General features: G+C 39.8%; 1 pseudogene; it reads left to right on the forward strand.

The window, feature by feature from the left end:
* Nucleotides 1-625: 625 nt before the first annotated feature.
* On the forward strand, nt 626-1,499 carry LOC120852267 (annotated as a pseudogene).
* The last annotated feature ends 15,362 nt before the right edge of the window (nt 1,500-16,861 follow it).

Below are 16,861 nucleotides of genomic sequence, written 5' to 3' on the forward strand. Positions count from 1 at the left end.
GACTACTGGAAAAACCATAGATTTGCTAGAGGGACCATTGTTGGCAAAATAATGTGTCTGCTTTTCAATATGCTGTCTAGGTTGGTCATAGCTTTTCTTCCAAGGAACAAGTGTTTTTTAATTTCATGGCTGCAGTCACCATCTGCAGTGATTTTGGAGTCAAAAAAAATAAAGTCTTCCAATGTTTCCATTGTTTCCCCGTCTATTTGCCATGAAGTGATGGGACTGGATGCCATGATATTTGTTTTTTGAATGTTGAGTTTTAAGCTAGCCTTTTCACTCTCCTCTTTCACTTTGATCTAGAGACTCTTGGGTTCCTCTTCACTTTCTGCCATAAGGGTGGTGTCATCTGCATAGCTCAGGTTATTGATATTTCTCCAAGCAATCTTGATTCCAGCTTGTGCTTCACCCAGCCTGGCGTTTCTCATGATGTATTCTACATATAGGTTAAATAAGTAGGGTGACAATATACAGTCTTGATATACTCCTTTCCCAATTTGGAACCAGTCCATTGTTCCACGTCTGGTTCTAAGTGTTGCTTCTTAACCTGCGTACTTCTCAGAAGTAGGTAAGGATTTCTGGAATTCCTATCTCTTGAAGAATTTTCCACAGTTTGTTTTGATCCTTACAAATCAATAATATTGATAATATCTACCAAAATTTCCAACTGGAAGTACTCTCTGGAGAGGAGAATATGATGACCAAGCAATTACACCTGTGAATTTGATTTTTCAAAAGTCTGTTGGAATCCTCATCTCTCCACAGAACACAGCCATATCACAGAACTTCTCCAATCTGGGGAATGTTCTATTTGATGTTTTACCTGGGGTGGGTTGGGCCCTTTGCCATTCCAGCAGCAAAGAAAAACTGCACTGTGTTTGCTAATAATCTCAATCCTGAATCTCATAAATGGCTACTGCACAATTTTTGTAATTAATTAATTACATTAATTAATTAATTTTTAATTAATTAATTTGTAAATTAAATAAAGTGGACCAAAAGATAAAAGCCTTTAACTTGGATGGGAAAGACTTCCTGCAAGGACCAGTCAGAGAAGAGTTAATGCAGCAGCTGGGACCAGAAAGAAAATACTCTGTGCACATTGTCATGGATTTGATGAATCTGCCAGCAAAGCCTATTGAGTTTTTCACCTCTTTCAAAGCACTCTTAGATGGACAGCCATGTGGCAGTGAACTCCTTCCCATTGTGCACTGTTACAGCTTTTCCAAAGGTGCTAATCCAGCTAGGGATGTTCAGCAATGAACTGAAACTGTGTAGGCATCTTCTTGGAGGCATGTAGTTCAGTTCACCTAGTAAGAAATTCAGTCCCTAACAAGGAAATGCTATACATCACTTTTTGGATTCCTGCTGCTATAGTTTGCAAGAACCAGACTGCAAATCAAGACAATCATGAAGATCCACCTCTTAAATACCAGAGGACAGATAAAGATTTTTAGGAAGAAAAAAACCCAAATTGCTTCAGTCACTTAAGTGGAAATATTTTCTCCATCTCCCCACTACACTTTTGTGATAGTGAGCTATCACTTGTATGATTTCTAATATTTTAGCATTCAGTGACTTTAGTATTGAACCCTTTTATTTTACTCTAGCTGGCTTCCCTGGTGGTCAGATGGTAAAGAATCTGTCTGCAATGTGGGAGATCTAGGTTCAATCCCTGCATTGGAAAGATCTCCTGGAGAAGGGAATGGCAACCCACTCCAGTATTCTTGACTTGAGAATCCCATCAGCAGAGGTGCCTGGTGGGCTATAGTCCATCAGGTTGCAAAAGTCAGACATGACTGTCAGACTAACACATTCACAGTCAAAGGCTTTAGCATAGTCAATGCAGCAGAAGTAGATGTTTTTCTGGAACTCTCTTGCTTTTTTGATAATCCAACGGATAAGGGCAATTTGATCTCTAGTTCCTCTGCCTTTTCTAAATCCAGCTTGAACATCTGGAATTTCTAGGTTCACATTCTGTTAAAGCCTCGCTTAAAGAATTTTGAGCATTACTTTGCTATCCTGTGAAATAAGTGCAATTGTGAAGTAGTTTGAACATTTTTTGGCATTGCTTTTCCTTGGGATTGGAAGGAAAATTGACCTTTTCCAGTCCCATGGCCCTGCTGAATTTTCCAACTTTGCTGGCATATTGAGTGCAGCACTTTAACAGTCTCATCTTTTAGCATTTGAAAAAGCTCAGCTGGAATTCCATCATCTCCAGTAGCTTTGTAGTGATGCTGTCTAAGGCCCACTTGACTTCTTACTCCACGATGCCTGGCTCTTGGTGGGTGGTCACACCATAGTGGTTATCTGGGTCATTAAAATCTTTTTTGTACAGATTTTTTCCTGTGTATTCTGACCACTTATTCTTAATATTTCTGCTTTTGTTAGGTCCATACCATTTCTAAAAAGCCTCTTGATGAAAATGAAAGAGGAGAGTGAAAAGGTCAGCTTAAAGCTCAACATTCAGAAAACTAAGATCATGGCATCTAGTCCCATCACTTCATGGGAAATAGATGGGGAAACAGTGGCAGACTTTATTTTTTGGGGCTCCAAAATCACTGCAGATGGTGATTGCAGCCATGAAATTAAAAGACGCTTGCTCCTTGGAAGGAAAGTTATGACCAAACTAGACAGCACATTAAAAAGCAGAGATATTACTTTGCCAACAAAGGTCTGTCTAGTCAAGGCTATGGTTTTTCCAGTGGTCATGAATGTGAGAGTTGGACTATGAAGAAAGCTGAGTGCTGAAGAATTGATGCTTTTGAACTGTGGTGTTGGAGAAGACTCTTGAGAGTCCCTTGGACTGCAAGGAGATCCAACCAGTCCATCCTAAAGGAGATCAGTCCTGGGTGTTCATTGGAAGGACTGATGCTGGAAACTCCAATACTGTGGCCACGTCATGCAAAGAGTTGACTCATTGGAAAAGACCCTGATGCTGGGAGGGATTAGGGGCAGGAGGAGAAGCGGATGACAGAGGATGAGATAGCTGGATGCCATCACCAACTCAATGGACATGAGTCTGAGAGAACTCCGGGAGTTGGTGATGGACGGGGAGGCCTGGTGTGCTGTGATTCACGGGGTCTCAAAGAGTCGGACACGACTGAGTGACTGAACTGAACTGATACAATTTCCTTTCCCTGATACAATGTCCTTTCTTGCGCCCATCTTTGCATGAACTATACCCTTGGTATCTCCAGTTTCCTTGAAGAGATCTCTAGTCTTTCCCATCCTATTTTTCCCTCTATTTCTTTGCATTGTTCACTTAAGACTTTCTTATCTCTCCTTGCTATTCTCTGGAACTTTGCAGTCAGTCAGGTATATCTTACCCTTATTCCTTTGCCTTTCACTTTTCTTCTTTTCTTAGCTACTTGTAAATCCTCCTCAGAGAACCACTTCAGCTTCTTGCATTTCTTTGGTTTGGCTCTGGTTACTGCGTCCTATACGATCTTATGAGTCTCCATTGATAGTTCTTTAGGACTCTATCAGATCTAATCCTTTGAATCTATTCATCACCACCACTGTGTAATCATAAGAGATTTGGTTTAGATCATACCCAAATGGTCTGGTGGCTTTCCCTGCTTTCTTCACTTTAAGTTGGAATTTTGCAATAAGGAGCTGATGATCTGAGTCATAGTCAGCTCCAGGTCTCCTTTTTGCTGACTATAGAGAGCATCTTTATCTTTGGCTGCAAATATAATCAATCTGATTTTGGTACTGACCATCTGGTTATGTCCATGTGTAGAGTCATCTCTTGTGTTATTAGAAAAGGGTTTTTGCTCTGAGTAGCATGTTCTCTTGACAACACTCTGCTAGCCTTTGCCCTACTTCATTTTGTACTCCAAGGCCGAACTTGCTGTTACTCCAGGTGTCTCTTGACTTCCTACTTTTGCTTTCCAGTCTCCTATGATGAAAAAGTCACCTTTTTTTTTTTCCTGGTATTAGTCCTAGAAGATCTTGTACATCTTCATAATACTGGTCAACTTAAGCTTCTTCAGCATTAGTGATTGGGGCACAGACTCAGATTACTGTGATGTTGAATAGCTTGGCTTGTTAAGAAACCAAGATCATACTGTCATTTTTTGGACTGCAACCAAGTACTGCAGTTTTGACTCTTTTCTTGATTATGAAGACTACTCCATTTCTTCTAAGTGATTGTTACACATAGTAGTAGGTATAACGATCATCTGAATTAAATTCACCCATTCCAGTCCATTTTGGCTCACTGATTCCTAAGAAGTCAATGTTTACTCTTGCCATCTCCTGCCTGACAACATCCAAACTACTCATGGATCTTACATTCCACGTTCCTATGCAATTTTGTTCTTTACAGCATCAGACTTTACTTTCACCACCAGACATATCCACAATTGGGCATCATTTCATCTTTGGACCAGCAGCCTCATTCTTTCTGGAGCTGTTAGTAATTGCCATCTGTTCTTTCCCAGCAGCATATCGGACACCTTCTGACCTGTTGGGCTCATTTTCCAGTGTCATATCTTTCTGCCCTTTCATACTATTCTTGGGGTTCTTGCGGCAAGAATACTGGAGTGGTTTGCCATTCCTTCCTCCTCATTCAAAACGTGAACTGCGTTTTGTCAATGTAGCACATCATATATATTGGTTTCCTATTGCTACTGTAACAAATTACCACAGATCCTGGAGGTAGTTCTGGAGGTCAGGAGTCCATAATCAGTATTACATGGGGCTAATGGCAAGGTGTTTCCTTACGGAGGTTCTAGGGAATATATATATATATATATATATATATATATATATTTTCCCCTGGAAAAGGCTAGTTTCTAGAGGCTGTATTCATCCTTGGCTCGTGGACCCAGATCACACTGCTTTTTCTTCTTTGTGTCCATTGTCACATCACTTGCTGTCTTTGATATTCTTGCTTCTTTATCATAAAGACCCCTGTGATCACATTGGACTTGCCTAGAAAATCCAGGATAACTTTCTCACCTTAATATCTTTAACTTAATCACATCTGCAAAGTTGTAAGATAACACATTCAAAGGTCTGAACATATTTGCTGTTGCTGTTGTTTAGTTGCTACCTCGTGTCTGAGTCTTTGTGACCCCATGAAATGTAGCCCAGCAGGCTCCTCTGTCCATGGGATTTCCCAGGCAAGAATACTGGAGGGCGTTGCCATTTACTTCTCCAGGGGATCTCCTCAACCCAAGGATATAACCCACATCTCCTGCATTGGCAGGCAGATTCTTTATCACTGAGCTACTAGGGAAGCCCCCTGGATATATTTTAATCACCCTTATTCTCTTAATTATAGTATACCTCCTGAGTGTCAAAGATTTACATTTATCTGTTATTGAAACTACATTCACCTCATTCCCAAAGGTCTCAAATCATTACAACACTCACTCAAAGTTCAAAATTCTATTATTCAAATATCATGAACTCCAAAGTCCAAAATCTTTCTTTCTAAATAATCAGATAAGGGTCACATTCTCTACATGATCCAGTCCAGGGCAAGATTCCTCTCCATCTGTGAACCTGTTAAATAAGACAAGAAGTTATCAGCTGCCAGAATATAGTAGTAGGACAGGCATAGATAACAGTTATGACATTTCTATTCCAAGGTTAAAAATAGAAGTAAGAAAATTGTCACTGATTCTGAAGCAATTTTGAAATCAAGTATGGTAAATTCCGTTGAATTTCCAGGTGGTGCAGTAGTAAAAAAAAAAAAAAAAAAAAGGGCAGGCAGCCAATGCATGAGGCACAAGAGATGTGGTGGCTGGACAGGGAAGATCTACTGGAGTAGGAAAGGGCAGCCCGCTCCAGCATTCTAGCCTGGAAAATTCCATGGACATAGGAGCCTGGCAGGGTACAGTCCATGGAGTCACAAAGAGTTGGACACAACTGAACACACACACACACACACACAAACAATAAATTCCATTAGGTTATAATGCATGGAAACAATCTGTGACTCAAAGTTCTATACTCTGAGTCATTCTTCTTTTTCAAGAAGGACAGTGTCTGCTGGCCCCTGAGTAGTCTTATCAGTCTGTTTCATACATGTAGAATTTGAGGTGTCTGACAGTCCTTTTTTATTTCTTCCTCCTTCTGTCCCTTTTATTCTAAGCTTACAGTATTTCTGCTGGTAGAATATTCTCAAATGGTCCATCTGTGGATCTTCCATGCACCCCACAAGGATTCACTCAGTTAAAACAAAGCTTCCTTCACAAATTTCCCTGGAATCATCTTATCTCTATTCTTGGCCTCTGTTGAGGTGAATATTCTGAACTTTTGGTTCTTCTAAGGAACTAAGAAAAGGTTGTCCAGGCACTTCTTTTTTCTCGAGAACATGCATTCTTGATGATAAACATTTCCACTTCCTAACTGTAGCATCTTTTGCTATCCAGACAGGTTGAGAATTTCTCAGTTCATAAAGTCTTGTTTCCTTTTACTTAACAGTTATCCCCTCAATTTATCTCTTACTGGTTACATTTTACTCTAAGAGGACACCAGGCCACACCTTCACCAGTTTGCTGGAGAACTTCCTTAGCTATAACCCAAATTTATTTATTATGTTATACAACACAATTCAGCTAGATTTTCTTCCTCTATGTAATAAAGATCATCTTTCCTCTAGTTTCCAATAATATGTTCCTCATTTCCTTCTGAGTCCTTACCAGCAACTTGTTTAACGTCCATATTTTTACCAACAGTTTATGATAATTTAAATATACTCTTGGAATTCCCTGGTGGTACAGATGGTAAAGAATCTGCCTGCAGTGTGGGGGACCTGGGTTTGATCCCTAGGTTGGGAAGATCCCCTGGAAAATGGATCCAGGATTCTTGCCTGAATAATTCCCTAGAAAAAGGAGCCTAGTGCACTACAGTCCATGACCTCCCAAAGAATCAGCATGACTGAGTGACTAACACATTAAATATACTTTAAGACAGTGGTGGTCCCCAACTTTTTCACAGAAGAGACTGGTTTCATGGAAGACCATTTTTTTTTGCAGACCAGAGTGGGGAATGGTTTCAGGATGATTCAAGCATAGCAGGGTTCATGCTCCTATGAGAACCTAATGCAACCACTGATCTCATAGGATGTGGAGCTCAGGTCATCATGCGAGTGATGGGGAGTGGCTGTAAATACAGATGAAGTTTTGTTCACTCACCCACCACTTACCTCCTCCTGTGTAGCCCGACTGGCAACCTCTGCTGTAAGATGATGCACAATATATCCGCTGAGCCCTTTACTTCTTTCTGAGCTCTCATGGGCAGAGTCTTTCACATCCGTATTTCTATTGTCAATGTAGCTTTTTCTATCATATTTCTCAGAATTCTTCTAGCCTTCTCCCATTACCCAATTCCGAAGCCAATTCCATGTCTGTAAATATTTATTGTGATAACCCTAGGGAGGTGATACACTATATTAAAAGAATAAAGAAAAAAACAAGATCATTTCAATAAGTATTTTTAAAAAAAATTTGAAAAGCATCCAACATTATCAAGATAAGCACATTCAACATACCAGGACTAGAAAGATATTCCTTCAAGCTAATAAATGGTGTTCACAAAAATGGACACCACATGGCGTCAGGATTAATTAAGTACTTTTCCTTAAAATCGGGAAAAAGAAAAGGATGTAGGAATCAATTAAAAGGTTGTAGGCTTGCTCATAGTTTTCCTATCTGGGTAAGTTGAACATTAGCTAACTTTTATCTTCATTGGTTTGAATGCTTTTTTGACTATGTTTTAATATTGCAGCTAAATTTGTACCAAATCTTAGTCTATTTCTTTTCTGGATAACTAACTGTTGTGTTTGGAATGTCTCTGTAATCATAGCTTGTCCCATGTCATTTTTCTGAGATCCAGTAGACCTGTGGTAGCAGCTTTTATAAAGGTTTTTATTCCTCTGCTGAAACTTTAGCAGCCAATTTTCAATCCGGTTAAAAGTCATATTGTCCAGGCATTAAATTTAATTTTCTTAATAAAAGTCCATATGGAGATACTAAATCACATAGCACCTAATTATGAGATGCACTTTAATGTAATAATATGAGATGTGATCTTGTGTCTTAAATAGTGGCTTTATCTGAGAATATAATATTTTAAAAAATACAGTCTGACAAAGAGATAAGAGAAAAGAAGAGAGAAAATAATTCAGTGGAATGATTCTGAGACAAGTATGTTTGTGTGTGTTCCACTCTTTGTGACCCTATGGACTATAGGGCTCCTGCCAGGCTCCTCTGTCCATGGAATTCTCCAGGCAAGAATAGAATACTAGAGTGGGTTGCCATTCCCTTCTCCAGGAGATCTTCCCGACCCAAGGGTTGAACCCAGTCTCCCACATTGCAGGCAGATTCTTTACCACCTGAGACAAGTATAGAAGGTAATCTTGTATCCACAATAGTTCTATATACACATTTTAGATCAGTAAAATATCGCTTACTGAGAGAAGTCTATGGAAAAGGCAGTGGCACCCCACTCCAGTACTCTTGCCTGGAAACTCCCATGGATGGAGGAGCCTGGTAGGCTGCAGTCCATGGGGTCACTAAGAGTCGACATGATTAAGTGACTTCACTTTCATTTTTCACTTTCATGCATTGGAGGAGGAAATGGCAACCCACTCCAGTGTTCTTGCCTGGAGAATCCCAGGGACAGCAGAGCCTGGTGGGCTGCCGTCTATGGGGTCGCACAGAGTTTGGACAAGACTGAAGCGACTTAGCAGCAGCAGCAGAGAGAAGTCTATGTCCAAGACAGAGTGTTCCAGGCTGTGGGAATACACAAAGGATAACAACAGATCACCCCTGATGTCTGTCCTTGGCTGTATTTATGTGTGCGTATAAAAATACATGGGCCTGGAGAAGGCAATGGCACCCCACTCCAGTACTCTTGCCTGAAAAATCCCATGGATGGAGGAGCCTGGTAGGCTGCAGTCCATGGGGTCGCTAAGAGTCGGACAGGACTGAGCGACTTGACTTTCACTTTTCACTTTCATGCATTGGAGAAGGAAATGGCACCCACTCCAGTGTTCTTGCCTGGAGGATCCCAGGGATGGGGAGCCTGGTGGGCTGCCGTCTATGGGGTCGCACAGAGTCGGACACGACTGAAGCGACTTGGCCGCAGCCCCGGTAGTGCAGACTGTAAAGGATCTGCGTGCAGTGCAGGAGACCCGGGTTTGATCCCTGGGTCAGGAAGATCCCCTGCAGAAGGGAATGGAAACCCACTCTAGTATTCCTGCATGGAGAATTCCATGGACAGAGGATTCTGGTGGGCTGCTGGGGTCACAGAGAGTTGGACACAACTGAGCGACTAACACTTTCACTTTCATAAAAAAATGTAAATATTACATATATTACCTCTCAAGAATGCTTTTATACATTTTTTACCTGGCCTAATTTTTTTTTTTTTTTGCATCAAGCCCCCTGTTATTGACAAATGTTAACTGCTTGATGTAACTCAGACTCACTGTGCACAAAGTTGAAAGAATTGTTTGTCCTTTCCTCTCTTCTTCTCCTTGAATCCCATTGAAAAATTAAAAAAGAAATCAATCAGAGCTTAACCCTGCTTGCTCTTCTGACCTCAATGTTTCATTTATTGCAATCTTCATTTTTCAAATGACTCAGACTCTGAATCTCTAAATCATCTTCAGCAATTCCATTTACATAGTTGATTCATTTCTGTTATTCTCTTTAGAATATTGCTATTTAATAGCTGAGGGACCATCATAAACTTACCTTCATTCATTTAATCCCCACGGCCAATGCATCTATTCTGGAAAGTTCACAGACGTTATCTCTTCAGAAGTTATCTATCTGCCTGTCTATTTATCTTTCTAACTATGCTAAGTCGTTTCAGTCGTGTCCAACTCTTTGCGACCTTATGGACTGCAGCCCACCAGGCTCCTCTGTCCATGGGATTCTCCAGGCAAGAATACTGGAGAGGGTTGCCATTCCCTTCTCCAGGCGATCTTCCCTACCGAGGCTTTTAACCTGCGTCTGTTGTCTCCTGTATTGGCAAGCAGGGTCACTACTACTAGCGCCACCTGGTGCCTCAGACAGTAAAGAATCTGCCTGCATTGCCGCAGATTCGGGATTGATTCCAGGATCGGGAACATCTTCTGGAGAAGGGAAAGGTTACCCGCTCCGGTATTCTTGTCTGGAGAATCTCAAGGACAGAGGAGCCTGGTGGGCTACAGTCCATGGGGTCCCAAAGAGTCAGATACTACTTAGCATACATGTATACACATCTATCTATCTAAAATAGATAGATCTAATCTGAAGGTTGGCAGGTTTATGACTCAAGAGGAGCTCCTTTCACCTTGAGTCTGAGAACAACAGAATACTGATGTCCCAGCTCAAATAATGAGGTGGAGGAATTCCTTTTAATTCAGAATTTGTTCTAAAGTGTATCTTCAGGGGATCTTTCCAACCCAAGGATTGAACCCAGGTCTCCCACACTGCCAGCAGATTCTTTACCATGTAAGACATAGAAGATTAAAAAGATATTCTTCTTGTATCCACAGTAGTTCTATACACATTTTAGATCAGTTGATTGAATGAGGCCCACCCACATTAGGGAGGATAATGTGCGTTACTCAGTCTACTCATTCAAATGCTAATGTCTTTCAGAAACACCCATCCCCACCACAAAACACAGCTGGAATAATGTTTGACCAAATATCTGAATACACCTGTAGTCCAGTCAAGTTTACACATAAAATGAATCATCGCAAGGATCGTGTGGATTTTATTGCTAGTTAAAATGTTGGCCATCTGCATTGACATGATCCCCAAAGCTAATAATAGCCCATTATCTAAAGCATTTACTGGGAAACAAAACAAACAAACAAACAAAAAACCAAGAAGAGAAAAAGTCTGAAAATTGAAAAGACTGTTTAGTGTGTGGATCTAGAATACTGGCTTTTTCCAATGGAACACCCAAAATCTTTTCTTTGGCTTCTTCCAAACCTGTGTTATAGGTTGTAACCTTGTAACCTATGTTATATCATCAATGTACTTTCAGAGAGAACATTTTGGACAGTGGGCTATCATCTGGATCCTTGAGTCTTAGATAATCTTGGAGATAAAATCTTCTTTCTATATTCATTTCTGAATTGAACACACGGTAATCTCTAGACTCCCCTGACTCATGATGTCTTGCCAGGAAGACTTTTTCCACTTAGTTTAATGATTAATGTTTTAATAATCACCGCTATCAGCCCTTTAAAGGAAATTCCAGAAAAGCTCTTCTGTCAACGTAGATTATAAATATTACTTATATAATTTTACTACTTATAATTTATTAAATTTTGATATTCTTATACTAACAACATTAATAATAAATAGCAACTCAATATATTGTCCCTTCCAGAATATGTTTGTTTTTTATATGTTTCCTCAAAATTTAGTCCATTATTTTCCTGAAGCATGGTACAAAGGATACAAAATTATTCTTTGAATATCTAGATTTTCTAGTCAAAACTTTTGGGCAACGCTGCAGAGCATATGTCCTCTTGGAGATTCAAAATTCATGTGTATGTATTAAATGCTCTGAAAAGTCCTGCAATAATGAACTTACCAGTAATTCTCAGACTTTCTTGACTACTGAAGATGTTTTAACTATGCTTTTTAATGTTGATTCCATGAAGTAACATTTATATTAATATTAATTAAGTTTTTACTATATGTTGAACATTATATGAAGTGTTTTATATATTTTGTAATTTCACTTGCATAATTATCTGAGATATGCCCTCAGATAGGCATATTGTTGTTCAGTCACTAAGTTGTCTAAGTTGCCTAAGTCTGACTTTTTTCAACACCACAGACTGAAGCACACCAGGCTTCTCTGTCTTTCACTGTCTCTTGGAGTTTGAGCAAACTCATGTCCATTGAGTCAGTGATGCCATCCAATCATCTCATCCTCCATCATTCCCTTCTCCTCCTGCTTTCAGTCTTTCCCAGAATCAGGATCTTTTCCAATGAGTTGGCTCTTGACATCAATTCAGTTCAGTTCAGTTCAGTTCCGTTGCTGAGTCATGTCCAACTCTTTGTGACCCCATGGACTGCAGCACGCCAGGCTTCTGTGTCCATTACCAACTTCTGGAGCTTGCTCAAACTCATGTCCATCAAGTCAGTGATGCCATCCAACCATCTCATCCTCTGTCATCCCCTTCTCCTCCCGCCTTCAATCTTTCCTAGCATCAGGGTCTTTTCAAATGAGTCAGTTCTTCGCATCAAGTGGCCAAAGTATTGGAGTTTAAGCTTCAGCATCAGCCCTTCCAATGAATATTCATGACTGATTTCCTTTAGGATTTACTGGTTTTATCTCCTTGCAGTCCAAGGGATTGACTCTCAAGAGTCTTTTCCAACACCACAGTTCAAAAGCATCAGTTCTATAGCACTCAGCTTTCTTTATTGTGCAAATCTAATCATCCATACATGACTACTGGAAAAACCAGTAGCTTTGACTAGACGGACCTTTGTTAGCAAAATACTGTCTCTGCTTTTTAATATGCTATCTAGGTTGGCCATAGCTTTTCTTCCAAGGAGCAAGTGTCTTTTAATTTCATGGCTGCAGTCACTATATGCTTTGGAGCCCCCCAAAATAAAGTCTGTCACTGTTTCCGTTGTTTCCCCACCTATTTGCCATGAAGTAGTGGGACAAGATACCATGATCTTAGTTTTCTGAATGTCGAGTTTTAAGCCAACTTTTTCACTGTCTTTTCACTTTCCTCAAGAGGCTTTTTAGTTCCTCTTCACTTTCTGCCATAAGGGTGGTACCATCCTCTTCTCTTTCTGCTATCAGGTAGCTAAATTATTGGAGCTCTACTTGGGCATCAGTCCTTCCAATGAATATTCAGAGTTTATTTCCTTTAGGAGTGACTCATTTTATCTCCTTGCTGCCCAAGTCAGTCTCAAGAATCTTCTCCAACACTACAGTTCAAAAGCATTGGTTCTTCAGTGCTCAGCCTTCTTTATGGTCCAACTCTCACATCCTTGCATGACTACTGGAAAAACCATAGCTTTGACTGTACAGACTTTTGCTGACTAAGTGATGTCTCTTCTTTTGAATACGCTATAGGTTTGTCATAGCTTTCTTTCCAAGGAGCAGGCATCTTTTAATTTCATTAATTCCAAGATCCTTGGTTTAGATCATGTCTTGGTGTCCCTTTTGCCATGCAGAGTAACATATTTATCACAGATTCCGGGATAATTTTCTGGATTTCTTTAAGAGACCATTATTCTGTCCCGGACTCTCTAATAGTGAGAGAGGCTCCCTGGTGGCTTAGCGCTAAAGAATGTGCCTGCACTGCAGGAGACGTGGGTTGTCCTCGGGTTGTGAAGATGTCCTGGAGAAGCAACTGAGCACCCACGGACACAAAAATGAGACCACTTTTTTTACTTCAAAGCCATGTGTTTACCCACCATGATCTTCTGTTGTTTTAAGAATATCTTATACAGCTTAAAACTTTGGGAACTATTTTCTTAGTTCTAAATAACAACATAAATTGTAAAAATGTATATACGAGTAAGACCTAGGACCAGATATTAGGATTTCTCAGAACACAAAAATGGCTATAAAATGCTTTTTAAAAAATTAACAAGATATGTCATACACAGTATGCTTTAATCTCCAAACCTCCAGACTTATTTCTCAGACCTTTAGAAAAGCAGTGGCAGGATGAGAGAGAAAGAGAGAGAGAAAGTTGCCCTAAAAGATTTCTTTGCATTTTCTCTGGCCCTATCTCCCTGATAAATTGTCCTTTAACTTTAAGAAAGCCATTTGTTTGTAGATGATTTGTTTCTCAAACCCACAGTAGTAATATAGACCAGGGACAGGAACACTGCTTTATTTATTTTCTGTGAGAGTAGAGCCTCATTTTAACACTTCAGACTTTAGTAAGCAACACACTTGAGAATTTTCACAGGGATATTTTTCTTTCTCATACAACAACACTGTTTTCTGGATACTTTTTGAAATGCAAGTATTGTAGAGTGGAACATGTATATGTCCTGGTTACAAAATATATTACTTTTCAGCTGTCCAGTATGTGATCTGTAACATACCAAAAAAAAAAAAAATAGTCGTGTGTGCTAAGTCACTTCAGTCGTGTCCAACTCTTTGCAACCTTAAGGACTATAGCCCAGCAGACTTCTCTGTCCATGGCATTCTCCAGGCAAGAATACTGGAGTGGTAGCCATACCCTCCATCAGAGGATCTTCTTGACCCAGGGATTGAAACCACATCTTTTACATCTCCTGCGTTGGCAGCTAGATTCTTTACCACTAGTGCCACCTGGGAATGCCACTTAAGTGTTGTAATGTATCTTAAATATATTCACCTTAATTTAAGAAAAAAATAGTGGTTCACAGTAGTTATCAATAAAGGTGGCTTTATTTTCTAGGATGCATAATTTTATTTTATGAAATCAATCAGTCCATATTAAACACATACTAACAATGTCATAACACTTTATTGGTCACTGTGGGAGAAGCAAAGATGTATTGAGCCCTTGGACTTAAAGGATTTATATCCATAGTCTGACATCTATCCCCAGTAATGCCATGCCTGGTTAAACCTTGCTCATCATATATCTAATGGTTTCTTTGGCTGCATTCCTCAGTTATCATCTAGTTCAATATTTGTTTTGCAAATATTTTTTTCCCAGTCTGTGGCTTGTGTTTTACTCTCTTAAGAGTTTCTTTTTTCAGATAACTTACTACTAGGCTAACATTTCCTGAGCATCTCCAATGAGCTCGAATTTATGCTTAGCTTTTACCTGCATCATTTCATTTTATCTGAATAACATTTTTGTTGAATGGGCATCACTCCTCCTTTTCCAAGGTCTTTTCAGGTGGCTCAGTGGTAAAGAATCTGCCTGCTAATGCAGGAGATACAAGAGGCAAGTGTTTGATCCCTGAGTTGGGAAGATCCCCTGAGGAAGGAAATGGCAACCAACTCCAATATTCTTTCTTGGGAAACCCCATGGATAGAGGAGCGTGGCAGATTACAGTCCATGGGATGGCAAAGCGTGGGACATGACTGAGCACACATGCATTTATTCTTCTTTTACAAAGGAGAGAACTGATGCTCTAGATATCCAGTAAGGGATGTGCATATGTTGTATTATTCTTTGTCCTGTACTATTACTGTGCAAAATCAATTATGTAACAGCATTCTGCCATAATTTATTTGAAGGGATGTTGGTCACTCATGGGAAATAGATGGGGAAACAGTGGAAACAGTGGCAGACTTTATTTTTCTGGGCTCCAAAATCACTGCAGATGGTGATTGCAGCCATGAAATTAAAAGACACTTACTCCTTGGAAGGAAAGTTATGACCAACCTAGATAGCATATTCAAAATGGCAAAACCAATACAATATTGTAAAGTAATTAACCTCCAATTAAAATAAATAAATTTATTAAAAATAAAAGAAGCAGACGTATTACTTTGCCAACAAAGGTCCATCTAGTCAAGGCTATGGTTTTTCCAGTGGTCATGTATGGATGTGAGAGTTGGACTGTGAAGAAAGCTGAGCGCCGAAGAATTGATGCTTTTGAGCTGTGGTGTTGGAGAAGACTCTTGAGAGTCCCTTGGACTGCAAGGAGATCCAACCAGTCCATCCTAAAGGAGATTAGTCCTGGGTGTTCATTGGAAAGACTGATGCTAAAGCTGAAGCTCCAATACTTTGGCCACCTCATGCGAAGAGTTGACTCATTGGAAAAGACCCTGATGCTGGGAGGGATTGGGGGCAGGTGGAGAAGGGGACGACAGAGGATGAGATGGTTGGATGGCATCACCGACTCGATGGACTTGAGTTTGAGTGAACTCCGGAATTGGTGATGGACAGGGAGGCCTGGCGTGCTGCGATTCATGGGGTCACAAAGAGTGGGACACGACTGAGCGACTGAACTGAACTGAACTGGTATGTTTATGGCAGGCTGGTATTTTAGGACTTCAGAAGTGACTAAGTAGTTAGAACCTTCTACTTCTGAAAAATAGTTCAGTCACTGTTCATTTCAGTCACCAATGAGTGTTCCATAGAAAATCAATTGGATTTCCCTTCCAGTTTCTCCAGTTTGGTTATAAAGATCCAGGATATGATGGTTTGAGTGGTATGTAATTACTTTTCTTGGTGCTTGTGCCTTTCTTATAATTTTCTTTAAAATGATTTCCCTGCTGTTGGATTTCAGAGTTACCGTAAAGAACTTCTAGTCCCTTTGACTATTTGCATTTCAAAAATTTTGGGATGGGCACTCAAAGGTAGCATGATAGCGCATTTACTTATAGAAGTAGACTCTCCCATCTTTTGGCCAAAGCAACTTAGACATGTTTATACATAGCATTTATATTCTGACATGTGATTTATTTCCGAGAGAAATATGTTGCATGATGTTTATTACAATGCTGCTTTATTACTTTGACTGACTTGTGGTTCTTCAATACTATACCAATATTGATAGTTTAAGATGAACCAAATCCATTAAGAACTGTGTTTAATGATGTTCACCTTTCCAATACACATCCTGGATTGATTGAACTGGCTATATCAATAGCTGCCATCCAAGACTAACAGCCAAGCACTTCACTGTGACTGGCTTTCTTAGTCACTCAGTGAGAATTAAAAAGAAAAGAAAAACTGCTGAGAGGCAAGGCTTAGCTCTATTATCCAAACTGATAAAAGCAAAGTTAAATAGCATTAGTCTTTATTTCTCTCTCTACTAAGAGGACAACCTAATTCTGTGAAACACCTTCTTAAAGTCTGATATTAGAGAAAAAAATTGTGACATGTATGTTTGAAACTGTGGATGTAATGATGAGTTCTATAAAAAGGTCCTTTAATATCTAAACTGGTGGAAGGTTTACTGAA

This window comes from Oryx dammah, unplaced genomic scaffold, assembly GCF_014754425.2.
Source record: "Oryx dammah isolate SB20612 unplaced genomic scaffold, SCBI_Odam_1.1 HiC_scaffold_25, whole genome shotgun sequence".
In the NCBI taxonomy this organism is placed as follows: Eukaryota; Metazoa; Chordata; class Mammalia; order Artiodactyla; family Bovidae; genus Oryx; species Oryx dammah.